Here is a 15,813-nt window from a genome sequence, read left to right on the forward strand (position 1 = left end):
TCCCAAAGACGCAATCTCTCACGGTGCGCATCCTCGGCAGAGCCTGTTCCCGAAAGGGCAAACGTCCGGCTCCTTGTCCCACACGGAAGGTGGCAGCCCTGAAAGCTGTTGCTGGTCTTCACCTTCCCCGGGCAGCCTATTCATAGGCACAACAGGTATTCGGATCTGTGCTTGCCCAGAGAAGGAACAGCTCACGGTGCGCATCCTCGGCAGAGCCTGTTCCCGAAAAGGCAAACGTCCGGCTCCTTGTCCCACACGGAAGGTGGCAGCCCTGAAAGCTGTTGCTGGTCTTCACCTTCCCCGGGCAGCCTAGTCACAGGCACAACCGCACTGGGAATCTCTGCTTTCCCAAAGACGCAATCTCTCACGGTGCGCATCCTCGGCAGAGCCTGTTCCCGAAAAGGCAAACGTCTGGCTCCTTGTCCCACACGGAAGGTGGCAGCCCTGAAAGCTGTTGCTGGTCTTCACCTTCCCCGGGCAGCCTTCTCACAGGCACAACCGCACTGGGAATCTCTTCTTTCCGAAAGACGCAATCTCTCACGGTGCGCATCCTCGGCAGAGCCTGTTCCCGAAAAGGCAAACGTCCGGCTCCTTGTCCCACACGGAAGGTGGCAGCCCTGAAAGCTGTTGCTGGTCTTCACCTTCCCCGGGCAGCCTATTCATAGGCACAACAGGTATTCGGATCTGTGCTTGCCCAGAGAAGGAACAGCTCACGGTGCGCATCCTCGGCAGAGCCTGTTCCCGAAAAGGCAAACGTCCGGCTCCTTGTCCCACACGGAAGGTGGCAGCCCTGAAAGCTGTTGCTGGTCTTCACCTTCCCCGGGCAGCCTACTCACAGGCACAACCGCACTGGGAATCTCTGCTTTCCCAAAGACGCAATCTCTCACGGTGCGCATCCTCGGCAGAGCCTGTTCCCGAAAAGGCAAACGTCCGGCTCCTTGTCCCACACGGAAGGTGGCAGCCCTGAAAGCTGTTGCTGGTCTTCACCTTCCCCGGGCAGCCTATTCATAGGCACAACAGGTATTCGGATCTGTGCTTGCCCAGAGAAGGAACAGCTCACGGTGCGCATCCTCGGCAGAGCCTGTTCCCGAAAAGGCAAACGTCCGGCTCCTTGTCCCACACGGAAGGTGGCAGCCCTGAAAGCTGTTGCTGGTCTTCACCTTCCCCGGGCAGCCTACTCACAGGCACAACCGCACTGGGAATCTCTGCTTTCCCAAAGACGCAATCTCTCACGGTGCGCAGCCTCGGCAGAGCCTGTTCCCGAAAAGGCAAACGTCCGGCTCCTTGTCCCACACGGAAGGTGGCAGCCCTGAAAGCTGTTGCTGGTCTTCACCTTCCCCGGGCAGCCTAGTCACAGGCACAACCGCACTGGGAATCTCTGCTTTCCCAAAGACGCAATCTCTCACGGTGCGCATCCTCGGCAGAGCCTGTTCCCGAAAAGGCAAACGTCCGGCTCCTTGTCCCACACGGAAGGTGGCAGCCCTGAAAGCTGTTGCTGGTCTTCACCTTCCCCGGGCAGCCTACTCACAGGCACAACCGCACTGGGACTCTCTGCTTTCCCAAAGACGCAATCTCTCACGGTGCGCATCCTCGGCAGAGCCTGTTCCCGAAAAGGCAAACGTCCGGCTCCTTGTCCCACACGGAAGGTGGCAGCCCTGAAAGCTGTTGCTGGTCTTCACCTTCCCTGGGCAGCCTAGTCACAGGCACAACCGCACTGGGAATCTCTGCTTTCCCAAAGACGCAATCTCTCACGGTGCGCATCCTCGGCAGAGCCTGTTCCCGAAAAGGCAAACATCCGGCTCCTTGTCCCACACGGAAGGTGGCAGCCCTGAAAGCTGTTGCTGGTCTTCACCTTCCCCGGGCAGCCTAGTCACAGGCACAACCGCACTGGGAATCTCTGCTTTCCCAAAGACGCAATCTCTCACGGTGCGCATCCTCGGCAGAGCCTGTTCCCGAAAAGGCAAACGTCCGGCTCCTTGTCCCACACGGAAGGTGGCAGCCCTGAAAGCTGTTGCTGGTCTTCACCTTCCCCGGGCAGCCTACTCACAGGCACAACCGCACTCGGAATCTCTGCTTTCCCAAAGACGCAATCTCTCACGGTGCGCATCCTCGGCAGAGCCTGTTCCCGAAAAGGCAAACGTCCGGCTCCTTGTCCCACACGGAAGGTGGCAGCCCTGAAAGCTGTTGCTGGTCTTCACCTTCCCCGGGCAGCCTACTCACAGGCACAACCGCACTGGGAATCTCTGCTTTCCCAAAGACGCAATCTCTCACGGTGCGCATCCTCGGCAGAGCCTGTTCCCGAAAAGGCAAACGTCCGGCTCCTTGTCCCACACGGAAGGTGGCAGCCCTGAAAGCTGTTGCTGGTCTTCACCTTCCCCGGGCAGCCTACTCACAGGCACAACCGCACTGGGAATCTCTGCTTTCCCAAAGACGCAATCTCTCACGGTGCGCATCCTCGGCAGAGCCTGTTCCCGAAAAGGCAAACGTCCGGCTCCTTGTCCCACACGGAAGGTGGCAGCCCTGAAAGCTGTTGCTGGTCTTCACCTTCCCCGGGCAGCCTACTCACAGGCACAACCGCACTGGGAATCTCTGCTTTCCCAAAGACGCAATCTCTCACGGTGCGCATCCTCGGCAGAGCCTGTTCCCGAAAAGGCAAACGTCCGGCTCCTTGTCCCACACGGAAGGTGGCAGCCCTGAAAGCTGTTGCTGGTCTTCACCTTCCCCGGGCAGCCTACTCACAGGCACAACCGCACTGGGAATCTCTGCTTTCCCAAAGACGCAATCTCTCACGGTGCGCATCCTCGGCAGAGCCTGTTCCCGAAAAGGCAAACGTCCGGCTCCTTGTCCCACACGGAAGGTGGCAGCCCTGAAAGCTGTTGCTGGTCTTCACCTTCCCCGGGCAGCCTACTCACAGGCACAAAGGGTTTTGGGATCTCTGCTTTCCCAAAGACGCAATCTCTCACGGTGCGCATCCTCGGCAGAGCCTGTTCCCGAAAAGGCAAACGTCCGGCTCCTTGTCCCACACGGAAGGTGGCAGCCCTGAAAGCTGTTGCTGGTCTTCACCTTCCCCGGGCAGCCTAGTCACAGGCACAACCGCACTGGGAATCTCTGCTTTCCCAAAGACGCAATCTCTCACGGTGCGCATCCTCGGCAGAGCCTGTTCCCGAAAGGGCAAACATCCGGCTCCTTGTCCCACACGGAAGGTGGCAGCCCTGAAAGCTGTTGCTGGTCTTCACCTTCCCCGGGCAGCCTATTCATAGGCACAACAGGTATTCGGATCTGTGCTTGCCCAGAGAAGGAACAGCTCACGGTGCGCATCCTCGGCAGAGCCTGTTCCCGAAAAGGCAAACGTCCGGCTCCTTGTCCCACACGGAAGGTGGCAGCCCTGAAAGCTGTTGCTGGTCTTCACCTTCCCCGGGCAGCCTAGTCACAGGCACAACCGCACTGGGAATCTCTGCTTTCCCAAAGACGCAATCTCTCACGGTGCGCATCCTCGGCAGAGCCTGTTCCCGAAAAGGCAAACGTCCGGCTCCTTGTCCCACACGGAAGGTGGCAGCCCTGAAAGCTGTTGCTGGTCTTCACCTTCCCCGGGCAGCCTACTCACAGGCACAACCGCACTGGGAATCTCTGCTTTCCCAAAGATGCAATCTCTCACGGTGCGCATCCTCGGCAGAGCCTGTTCCCGAAAAGGCAAACGTCCGGCTCCTTGTCCCACACGGAAGGTGGCAGCCCTGAAAGCTGTTGCTGGTCTTCACCTTCCCCGGGCAGCCTAGTCATAGGCACAACAGGTATTCGGATCTGTGCTTGCCCAGAGAAGGAACAGCTCACGGTGCGCATCCTCGGCAGAGCCTGTTCCCGAAAAGGCAAACGTCCGGCTCCTTGTCCCACACGGAAGGTGGCAGCCCTGAAAGCTGTTGCTGGTCTTCACCTTCCCCGGGCAGCCTAGTCACAGGCACAACCGCACTGGGAATCTCTGCTTTCCCAAAGACGCAATCTCTCACGGTGCGCATCCTCGGCAGAGCCTGTTCCCGAAAAGGCAAACGTCCGGCTCCTTGTCCCACACGGAAGGTGGCAGCCCTGAAAGCTGTTGCTGGTCTTCACCTTCCCCGGGCAGCCTAGTCACAGGCACAAGCGCACTGGGAATCTCTGCTTTCCCAAAGACGCAATCTCTCACGGTGCGCATCCTCGGCAGAGCCTGTTCCCGAAAAGGCAAACGTCCGGCTCCTTGTCCCACACGGAAGGTGGCAGCCCTGAAAGCTGTTGCTGGTCTTCACCTTCCCCGGGCAGCCTACTCACAGGCACAACCGCACTGGGAATCTCTGCTTTCCCAAAGACGCAATCTCTCACGGTGCGCATCCTCGGCAGAGCCTGTTCCCGAAAAGGCAAACGTCCGGCTCCTTGTCCCACACGGAAGGTGGCAGCCCTGAAAGCTGTTGCTGGTCTTCACCTTCCCCGGGCAGCCTAGTCACAGGCACAACCGCACTCGGAATCTCTGCTTTCCCAAAGACGCAATCTCTCACGGTGCGCATCCTCGGCAGAGCCTGTTCCCGAAAAGGCAAACGTCCGGCTCCTTGTCCCACACGGAAGGTGGCAGCCCTGAAAGCTGTTGCTGGTCTTCACCTTCCCCGGGCAGCCTAGTCACAGGCACAACCGCACTGGGAATCTCTGCTTTCCCAAAGACGCAATCTCTCACGGTGCGCATCCTCGGCAGAGCCTGTTCCCGAAAAGGCAAACGTCCGGCTCCTTGTCCCACACGGAAGGTGGCAGCCCTGAAAGCTGTTGCTGGTCTTCACCTTCCCCGGGCAGCCTAGTCACAGGCACAAAGGGTTTTGGGATCTCTGCTTTCCCAAAGACGCAATCTCTCACGGTGCGCATCCTCGGCAGAGTCTGTTCCCGAAAATGCAAACGTCCGGCTCCTTGTCCCACACGGAAGGTGGCAGCCCTGAAAGCTGTTGCTGGTCTTCACCTTCCCCGGGCAGCCTAGTCACAGGCACAACCGCACTGGGAATCTCTGCTTTCCCAAAGACGCAATCTCTCACGGTGCGCATCCTCGGCAGAGCCTGTTCCCGAAAGGGCAAACATCCGGCTCCTTGTCCCACACGGAAGGTGGCAGCCCTGAAAGCTGTTGCTGGTCTTCACCTTCCCCGGGCAGCCTATTCATAGGCACAACAGGTATTCGGATCTGTGCTTGCCCAGAGAAGGAACAGCTCACGGTGCGCATCCTCGGCAGAGCCTGTTCCCGAAAAGGCAAACGTCCGGCTCCTTGTCCCACACGGAAGGTGGCAGCCCTGAAAGCTGTTGCTGGTCTTCACCTTCCCCGGGCAGCCTAGTCACAGGCACAACCGCACTGGGAATCTCTGCTTTCCCAAAGACGCAATCTCTCACGGTGCGCATCCTCGGCAGAGCCTGTTCCCGAAAAGGCAAACGTCCGGCTCCTTGTCCCACACGGAAGGTGGCAGCCCTGAAAGCTGTTGCTGGTCTTCACCTTCCCCGGGCAGCCTACTCACAGGCACAACCGCACTGGGAATCTCTGCTTTCCCAAAGATGCAATCTCTCACGGTGCGCATCCTCGGCAGAGCCTGTTCCCGAAAAGGCAAACATCCGGCTCCTTGTCCCACACGGAAGGTGGCAGCCCTGAAAGCTGTTGCTGGTCTTCACCTTCCCCGGGCAGCCTATTCATAGGCACAACAGGTATTCGGATCTGTGCTTGCCCAGAGAAGGAACAGCTCACGGTGCGCATCCTCGGCAGAGCCTGTTCCCGAAAAGGCAAACGTCCGGCTCCTTGTCCCACACGGAAGGTGGCAGCCCTGAAAGCTGTTGCTGGTCTTCACCTTCCCCGGGCAGCCTAGTCACAGGCACAACCGCACTGGGAATCTCTGCTTTCCCAAAGACGCAATCTCTCACGGTGCGCATCCTCGGCAGAGCCTGTTCCCGAAAAGGCAAACGTCCGGCTCCTTGTCCCACACGGAAGGTGGCAGCCCTGAAAGCTGTTGCTGGTCTTCACCTTCCCCGGGCAGCCTATTCATAGGCACAACAGGTATTCGGATCTGTGCTTGCCCAGAGAAGGAACAGCTCACGGTGCGCATCCTCGGCAGAGCCTGTTCCCGAAAAGGCAAACGTCCGGCTCCTTGTCCCACACGGAAGGTGGCAGCCCTGAAAGCTGTTGCTGGTCTTCACCTTCCCCGGGCAGCCTACTCACAGGCACAACCGCACTGGGAATCTCTGCTTTCCCAAAGACGCAATCTCTCACGGTGCGCATCCTCAGCAGAGCCTGTTCCCGAAAAGGCAAACGTCCGGCTCCTTGTCCCACACGGAAGGTGGCAGCCCTGAAAGCTGTTGCTGGTCTTCACCTTCCCCGGGCAGCCTAGTCACAGGCACAACCGCACTGGGAATCTCTGCTTTCCCAAAGACGCAATCTCTCACGGTGCGCAGCCTCGGCAGAGCCTGTTCCCGAAAAGGCAAACGTCCGGCTCCTTGTCCCACACAGAAGGTGGCAGCCCTGAAAGCTGTTGCTGGTCTTCACCTTCCCCGGGCAGCCTACTCACAGGCACAACCGCACTGGGAATCTCTGCTTTCCCAAAGATGCAATCTCTCACGGTGCGCATCCTCGGCAGAGCCTGTTCCCGAAAAGGCAAACGTCCGGCTCCTTGTCCCACACGGAAGGTGGCAGCCCTGAAAGCTGTTGCTGGTCTTCACCTTCCCCGGGCAGCCTAGTCACAGGCACAACCGCACTGGGAATCTCTGCTTTCCCAAAGACGCAATCTCTCACGGTGCGCATCCTCGGCAGAGCCTGTTCCCGAAAAGGCAAACGTCCGGCTCCTTGTCCCACACGGAAGGTGGCAGCCCTGAAAGCTGTTGCTGGTCTTCACCTTCCCCGGGCAGCCTACTCACAGGCACAACCGCACTGGGAATCTCTGCTTTCCCAAAGACGCAATCTCTCACGGTGCGCATCCTCGGCAGAGCCTGTTCCCGAAAAGGCAAACATCCGGCTCCTTGTCCCACACGGAAGGTGGCAGCCCTGAAAGCTGTTGCTGGTCTTCACCTTCCCCGGGCAGCCTACTCACAGGCACAACCGCACTGGGAATCTCTGCTTTCCCAAAGACGCAATCTCTCACGGTGTGCATCCTCGGCAGAGCCTGTTCCCGAAAAGGCAAACGTCCGGCTCCTTGTCCCACACGGAAGGTGGCAGCCCTGAAAGCTGTTGCTGGTCTTCACCTTCCCCGGGCAGCCTACTCACAGGCACAAAGGGTTTTGGGATCTCTGCTTTCCCAAAGACGCAATCTCTCACGGTGCGCATCCTCGGCAGAGCCTGTTCCCGAAAAGGCAAACGTCCGGCTCCTTGTCCCACACGGAAGGTGGCAGCCCTGAAAGCTGTTGCTGGTCTTCACCTTCCCCGGGCAGCCTAGTCACAGGCACAACCGCACTGGGAATCTCTGCTTTCCCAAAGACGCAATCTCTCACGGTGCGCATCCTCGGCAGAGCCTGTTCCCGAAAAGGCAAACGTCCGGCTCCTTGTCCCACACGGAAGGTGGCAGCCCTGAAAGCTGTTGCTGGTCTTCACCTTCCCCGGGCAGCCTGTTCACAGGCACAACCGCACTGGGAATCTCTGCTTTCCCAAAGACGCAATCTCTCACGGTGCGCATCCTCGGCAGAGCCTGTTCCCGAAAAGGCAAACGTCCGGCTCCTTGTCCCACACGGAAGGTGGCAGCCCTGAAAGCTGTTGCTGGTCTTCACCTTCCCCGGGCAGCCTACTCACAGGCACAACAGGTTTTGGGATCTGTGCTTGCCCAGAGAAGGAACAGCTCACGGTGCGCATCCTCGGCAGAGCCTGTTCCCGAAAAGGCAAACATCCGGCTCCTTGTCCCACACGGAAGGTGGCAGCCCTGAAAGCTGTTGCTGGTCTTCACCTTCCCCGGGCAGCCTAGTCACAGGCACAACCGCACTGGGAATCTCTGCTTTCCCAAAGATGCAATCTCTCACGGTGCGCATCCTCGGCAGAGCCTGTTCCCGAAAAGGCAAACGTCCGGCTCCTTGTCCCACACGGAAGGTGGCAGCCCTGAAAGCTGTTGCTGGTCTTCACCTTCCCCGGGCAGCCTACTCACAGGCGCAAAGGGTTTTGGGATCTGTGCTTTCCCAAAGACGCAATCTCTCACGGTGCGCATCCTCGGCAGAGCCTGTTCCCGAAAAGGCAAACGTCCGGCTCCTTGTCCCACACGGAAGGTGGCAGCCCTGAAAGCTCTTGCTGGTCTTCACCTTCCCCGGGCAGCCTAGTCACAGGCACAACCGCACTGGGAATCTCTGCTTTCCCAAAGACGCAATCTCTCACGGTGCGCATCCTCGGCAGAGCCTGTTCCCGAAAGGGCAAACGTCCGGCTCCTTGTCCCACACGGAAGGTGGCAGCCCTGAAAGCTGTTGCTGGTCTTCACCTTCCCCGGGCAGGCTATTCATAGGCACAACAGGTATTCGGATCTGTGCTTGCCCAGAGAAGGAACAGCTCACGGTGCGCATCCTCGGCAGAGCCTGTTCCCGAAAAGGCAAACGTCCGGCTCCTTGTCCCACACGGAAGGTGGCAGCCCTGAAAGCTGTTGCTGGTCTTCACCTTCCCCGGGCAGCCTACTCACAGGCACAACCGCACTGGGAATCTCTGCTTTCCCAAAGACGCAATCTCTCACGGTGCGCATCCTCGGCAGAGCCTGTTCCCGAAAAGGCAAACATCCGGCTCCTTGTCCCACACGGAAGGTGGCAGCCCTGAAAGCTGTTGCTGGTCTTCACCTTCCCCGGGCAGCCTACTCACAGGCACAACCGCACTGGGAATCTCTGCTTTCCCAAAGACGCAATCTCTCACGGTGCACATCCTCGGCAGAGCCTGTTCCCGAAAAGGCAAACGTCCGGCTCCTTGTCCCACACGGAAGGTGGCAGCCCTGAAAGCTGTTGCTGGTCTTCACCTTCCCCGGGCAGCCTAGTCACAGGCACAAAGGGTTTTGGGATCTGTGCTTTCCCAAAGACGCAATCTCTCACGGTGCGCATCCTCGGCAGAGCCTGTTCCCGAAAAGGCAAACGTCCGGCTCCTTGTCCCACACGGAAGGTGGCAGCCCTGAAAGCTGTTGCTGGTCTTCACCTTCCCCGGGCAGCCTAGTCACAGGCACAACAGGTTTTGGGATCTGTGCTTGCGCAGAGAAGGAACAGCTCACGGTGCGCATCCTCGGCAGAGCCTGTTCCCGAAAGGGCAAACGTCCGGCTCCTTGTCCCACACGGAAGGTGGCAGCCCTGAAAGCTGTTGCTGGTCTTCACCTTCCCCGGGCAGCCTACTCACAGGCACAACAGGTTTTGGGATCTGTGCTTGCGCAGAGAAGGAACAGCTCACGGTGCGCATCCTCGGCAGAGCCTGTTCCCGAAAAGGCAAACGTCCGGCTCCTTGTCCCACACGGAAGGTGGCAGCCCTGAAAGCTGTTGCTGGTCTTCACCTTCCCCGGGCAGCCTACTCACAGGCACAACCGCACTGGGAATCTCTGCTTTCCCAAAGATGCAATCTCTCACGGTGCGCATCCTCGGCAGAGCCTGTTCCCGAAAAGGCAAACGTCCGGCTCCTTGTCCCACACGGAAGGTGGCAGCCCTGAAAGCTGTTGCTGGTCTTCACCTTCCCCGGGCAGCCTATTCATAGGCACAACAGGTATTCGGATCTGTGCTTGCCCAGAGAAGGAACAGCTCACGGTGCGCATCCTCGGCAGAGCCTGTTCCCGAAAAGGCAAACGTCCGGCTCCTTGTCCCACACGGAAGGTGGCAGCCCTGAAAGCTGTTGCTGGTCTTCACCTTCCCCGGGCAGCCTAGTCACAGGCACAACCGCACTGGGAATCTCTGCTTTCCCAAAGACGCAATCTCTCACGGTGCGCATCCTCGGCAGAGCCTGTTCCCGAAAAGGCAAACGTCCGGCTCCTTGTCCCACACGGAAGGTGGCAGCCCTGAAAGCTGTTGCTGGTCTTCACCTTCCCCGGGCAGCCTACTCACAGGCACAACCGCACTGGGAATCTCTGCTTTCCCAAAGACGCAATCTCTCACGGTGCGCATCCTCGGCAGAGCCTGTTCCCGAAAAGGCAAACGTCCGGCTCCTTGTCCCACACGGAAGGTGGCAGCCCTGAAAGCTGTTGCTGGTCTTCACCTTCCCCGGGCAGCCTACTCACAGGCACAACCGCACTGGGAATCTCTGCTTTCCCAAAGACGCAATCTCTCACGGTGCGCATCCTCGGCAGAGCCTGTTCCCGAAAAGGCAAACGTCCGGCTCCTTGTCCCACACGGAAGGTGGCAGCCCTGAAAGCTGTTGCTGGTCTTCACCTTCCCCGGGCAGCCTACTCACAGGCACAACCGCACTCGGAATCTCTGCTTTCCCAAAGACGCAATCTCTCACGGTGCGCATCCTCGGCAGAGCCTGTTCCCGAAAAGGCAAACGTCCGGCTCCTTGTCCCACACGGAAGGTGGCAGCCCTGAAAGCTGTTGCTGGTCTTCACCTTCCCCGGGCAGCCTACTCACAGGCACAACCGCACTGGGAATCTCTGCTTTCCCAAAGACGCAATCTCTCACGGTGCGCATCCTCGGCAGAGCCTGTTCCCGAAAAGGCAAACGTCCGGCTCCTTGTCCCACACGGAAGGTGGCAGCCCTGAAAGCTGTTGCTGGTCTTCACCTTCCCCGGGCAGCCTACTCACAGGCACAAAGGGTTTTGGGATCTCTGCTTTCCCAAAGACGCAATCTCTCACGGTGTGCATCCTCGGCAGAGCCTGTTCCCGAAAAGGCAAACGTCCGGCTCCTTGTCCCACACGGAAGGTGGCAGCCCTGAAAGCTGTTGCTGGTCTTCACCTTCCCCGGGCAGCCTACTCACAGGCACAACCGCACTGGGAATCTCTGCTTTCCCAAAGACGCAATCTCTCACGGTGCGCATCCTCGGCAGAGCCTGTTCCCGAAAAGGCAAACGTCCGGCTCCTTGTCCCACACGGAAGGTGGCAGCCCTGAAAGCTGTTGCTGGTCTTCACCTTCCCCGGGCAGCCTACTCACAGGCACAACCGCACTGGGAATCTCTGCTTTCCCAAAGACGCAATCTCTCACGGTGCGCATCCTCGGCAGAGCCTGTTCCCGAAAAGGCAAACGTCCGGCTCCTTGTCCCACACGGAAGGTGGCAGCCCTGAAAGCTGTTGCTGGTCTTCACCTTCCCCGGGCAGCCTACTCACAGGCACAACAGGTTTTGGGATCTGTGCTTGCCCAGAGAAGGAACAGCTCACGGTGCGCATCCTCGGCAGAGCCTGTTCCCGAAAAGGCAAACATCCGGCTCCTTGTCCCACACGGAAGGTGGCAGCCCTGAAAGCTGTTGCTGGTCTTCACCTTCCCCGGGCAGCCTACTCACAGGCACAACCGCACTGGGAATCTCTGCTTTCCCAAAGATGCAATCTCTCACGGTGCGCATCCTCGGCAGAGCCTGTTCCCGAAAAGGCAAACGTCCGGCTCCTTGTCCCACACGGAAGGTGGCAGCCCTGAAAGCTGTTGCTGGTCTTCACCTTCCCCGGGCAGCCTAGTCACAGGCACAAAGGGTTTTGGGATCTGTGCTTTCCCAAAGACGCAATCTCTCACGGTGCGCATCCTCGGCAGAGCCTGTTCCCGAAAAGGCAAACGTCCGGCTCCTTGTCCCACACGGAAGGTGGCAGCCCTGAAAGCTGTTGCTGGTCTTCACCTTCCCCGGGCAGCCTAGTCACAGGCACAACCGCACTGGGAATCTCTGCTTTCCCAAAGACGCAATCTCTCACGGTGCGCATCCTCGGCAGAGCCTGTTCCCGAAAGGGCAAACGTCCGGCTCCTTGTCCCACACGGAAGGTGGCAGCCCTGAAAGCTGTTGCTGGTCTTCACCTTCCCCGGGCAGCCTATTCATAGGCACAACAGGTATTCGGATCTGTGCTTGCCCAGAGAAGGAACAGCTCACGGTGCGCATCCTCGGCAGAGCCTGTTCCCGAAAAGGCAAACGTCCGGCTCCTTGTCCCACACGGAAGGTGGCAGCCCTGAAAGCTGTTGCTGGTCTTCACCTTCCCCGGGCAGCCTACTCACAGGCACAACCGCACTGGGAATCTCTGCTTTCCCAAAGACGCAATCTCTCACGGTGCGCATCCTCGGCAGAGCCTGTTCCCGAAAAGGCAAACGTCCGGCTCCTTGTCCCACACGGAAGGTGGCAGCCCTGAAAGCTGTTGCTGGTCTTCACCTTCCCCGTGCAGCCTACTCACAGGCACAACAGGTATTCGGATCTGTGCTTGCCCAGAGAAGGAACAGCTCACGGTGCGCATCCTCGGCAGAGCCTGTTCCCGAAAAGGCAAACGTCCGGCTCCTTGTCCCACACGGAAGGTGGCAGCCCTGAAAGCTGTTGCTGGTCTTCACCTTCCCCGGGCAGCCTACTCACAGGCACAACCGCACTGGGAATCTCTGCTTTCCCAAAGACGCAATCTCTCACGGTGCACATCCTCGGCAGAGCCTGTTCCCGAAAAGGCAAACGTCCGGCTCCTTGTCCCACACGGAAGGTGGCAGCCCTGAAAGCTGTTGCTGGTCTTCACCTTCCCCGGGCAGCCTAGTCACAGGCACAAAGGGTTTTGGGATCTGTGCTTTCCCAAAGACGCAATCTCTCACGGTGCGCATCCTCGGCAGAGCCTGTTCCCGAAAAGGCAAACGTCCGGCTCCTTGTCCCACACGGAAGGTGGCAGCCCTGAAAGCTGTTGCTGGTCTTCACCTTCCCCGGGCAGCCTGTTCACAGGCACAACAGGTTTTGGGATCTGTGCTTGCGCAGAGAAGGAACAGCTCACGGTGCGCATCCTCGGCAGAGCCTGTTCCCGAAAAGGCAAACGTCCGGCTCCTTGTCCCACACGGAAGGTGGCAGCCCTGAAAGCTGTTGCTGGTCTTCACCTTCCCCGGGCAGCCTACTCACAGGCACAACCGCACTGGGAATCTCTGCTTTCCCAAAGACGCAATCTCTCACGGTGCGCATCCTCGGCAGAGCCTGTTCCCGAAAAGGCAAACGTCCGGCTCCTTGTCCCACACGGAAGGTGGCAGCCCTGAAAGCTGTTGCTGGTCTTCACCTTCCCCGGGCAGCCTACTCACAGGCACAACCGCACTGGGAATCTCTGCTTTCCCAAAGACGCAATCTCTCACGGTGCGCATCCTCGGCAGAGCCTGTTCCCGAAAAGGCAAACGTCCGGCTCCTTGTCCCACACGGAAGGTGGCAGCCCTGAAAGCTGTTGCTGGTCTTCACCTTCCCCGGGCAGCCTACTCACAGGCACAACACGTTTTGGGATCTGTGCTTGCCCAGAGAAGGAACAGCTCACGGTGCGCATCCTCGGCAGAGCCTGTTCCCGAAAAGGCAAACGTCCGGCTCCTTGTCCCACACGGAAGGTGGCAGCCCTGAAAGCTGTTGCTGGTCTTCACCTTCCCCGGGCAGCCTGTTCACAGGCACAACCGCACTGGGAATCTCTGCTTTCCCAAAGACGCAATCTCTCACGGTGCGCATCCTCGGCAGAGCCTGTTCCCGAAAAGGCAAACGTCCGGCTCCTTGTCCCACACGGAAGGTGGCAGCCCTGAAAGCTGTTGCTGGTCTTCACCTTCCCCGGGCAGCCTAGTCACAGGCACAACAGGTTTTGGGATCTGTGCTTGCCCAGAGAAGGAACAGCTCACGGTGCGCATCCTCGGCAGAGCCTGTTCCCGAAAAGGCAAACATCCGGCTCCTTGTCCCACAAGGAAGGTGGCAGCCCTGAAAGCTGTTGCTGGTCTTCACCTTCCCCGGGCAGCCTACTCACAGGCACAACCGCACTGGGAATCTCTGCTTTCCCAAAGATGCAATCTCTCACGGTGCGCATCCTCGGCAGAGCCTGTTCCCGAAAAGGCAAACGTCCGGCTCCTTGTCCCACACGGAAGGTGGCAGCCCTGAAAGCTGTTGCTGGTCTTCACCTTCCCCGGGCAGCCTACTCACAGGCACAAAGGGTTTTGGGATCTGTGCTTTCCCAAAGACGCAATCTCTCACGGTGCGCATCCTCGGCAGAGCCTGTTCCCGAAAAGGCAAACGTCCGGCTCCTTGTCCCACACGGAAGGTGGCAGCCCTGAAAGCTGTTGCTGGTCTTCACCTTCCCCGGGCAGCCTAGTCACAGGCACAACCGCACTGGGAATCTCTGCTTTCCCAAAGACGCAATCTCTCACGGTGCGCATCCTCGGCAGAGCCTGTTCCCGAAAAGGCAAACGTCCGGCTCCTTGTCCCACACGGAAGGTGGCAGCCCTGAAAGCTGTTGCTGGTCTTCACCTTCCCCGGGCAGCCTATTCATAGGCACAACAGGTATTCGGATCTGTGCTTGCCCAGAGAAGGAACAGCTCACGGTGCGCATCCTCGGCAGAGCCTGTTCCCGAAAAGGCAAACGTCCGGCTCCTTGTCCCACACGGAAGGTGGCAGCCCTGAAAGCTGTTGCTGGTCTTCACCTTCCCCGGGCAGCCTACTCACAGGCACAACCGCACTGGGAATCTCTGCTTTCCCAAAGACGCAATCTCTCACGGTGCGCATCCTCGGCAGAGCCTGTTCCCGAAAAGGCAAACGTCCGGCTCCTTGTCCCACACGGAAGGTGGCAGCCCTGAAAGCTGTTGCTGGTCTTCACCTTCCCCGTGCAGCCTACTCACAGGCACAACAGGTATTCGGATCTGTGCTTGCCCAGAGAAGGAACAGCTCACGGTGCGCATCCTCGGCAGAGCCTGTTCCCGAAAAGGCAAACGTCCGGCTCCTTGTCCCACACGGAAGGTGGCAGCCCTGAAAGCTGTTGCTGGTCTTCACCTTCCCCGGGCAGCCTACTCACAGGCACAACCGCACTGGGAATCTCTGCTTTCCCAAAGACGCAATCTCTCACGGTGCACATCCTCGGCAGAGCCTGTTCCCGAAAAGGCAAACGTCCGGCTCCTTGTCCCACACGGAAGGTGGCAGCCCTGAAAGCTGTTGCTGGTCTTCACCTTCCCCGGGCAGCCTACTCACAGGCACAAAGGGTTTTGGGATCTGTGCTTTCCCAAAGACGCAATCTCTCACGGTGCGCATCCTCGGCAGAGCCTGTTCCCGAAAAGGCAAACGTCCGGCTCCTTGTCCCACACGGAAGGTGGCAGCCCTGAAAGCTGTTGCTGGTCTTCACCTTCCCCGGGCAGCCTACTCACAGGCACAACAGGTTTTGGGATCTGTGCTTGCGCAGAGAAGGAACAGCTCACGGTGCGCATCCTCGGCAGAGCCTGTTCCCGAAAAGGCAAACGTCCGGCTCCTTGTCCCACACGGAAGGTGGCAGCCCTGAAAGCTGTTGCTGGTCTTCACCTTCCCCGGGCAGCCTACTCACAGGCACAACCGCACTGGGAATCTCTGCTTTCCCAAAGATGCAATCTCTCACGGTGCGCATCCTCGGCAGAGCCTGTTCCCGAAAAGGCAAACGTCCGGCTCCTTGTCCCACACGGAAGGTGGCAGCCCTGAAAGCTGTTGCTGGTCTTCACCTTCCCCGGGCAGCCTACTCACAGGCACAACAGGTTTTCGGATCTGTGCTTGCCCAGAGAAGGAACAGCTCACGGTGCGCATCCTCGGCAGAGCCTGTTCCCGAAAAGGCAAACGTCCGGCTCCTTGTCCCACACGGAAGGTGGCAGCCCTGAAAGCTCTTGCTGGTCTTCACCTTCCCCGGGCAGCCTACTCACAGGCACAACCGCACTCGGAATCTCTGCTTTCCCAAAGACGCAATCTCTCACGGTGCGCATCCTCGGCAGAGCCTGTTCCCGAAAAGGCAAACGTCCGGC

Source organism: Haliaeetus albicilla, chromosome 25, assembly GCF_947461875.1.
Source record: "Haliaeetus albicilla chromosome 25, bHalAlb1.1, whole genome shotgun sequence".
In the NCBI taxonomy this organism is placed as follows: domain Eukaryota; kingdom Metazoa; phylum Chordata; class Aves; order Accipitriformes; family Accipitridae; genus Haliaeetus; species Haliaeetus albicilla.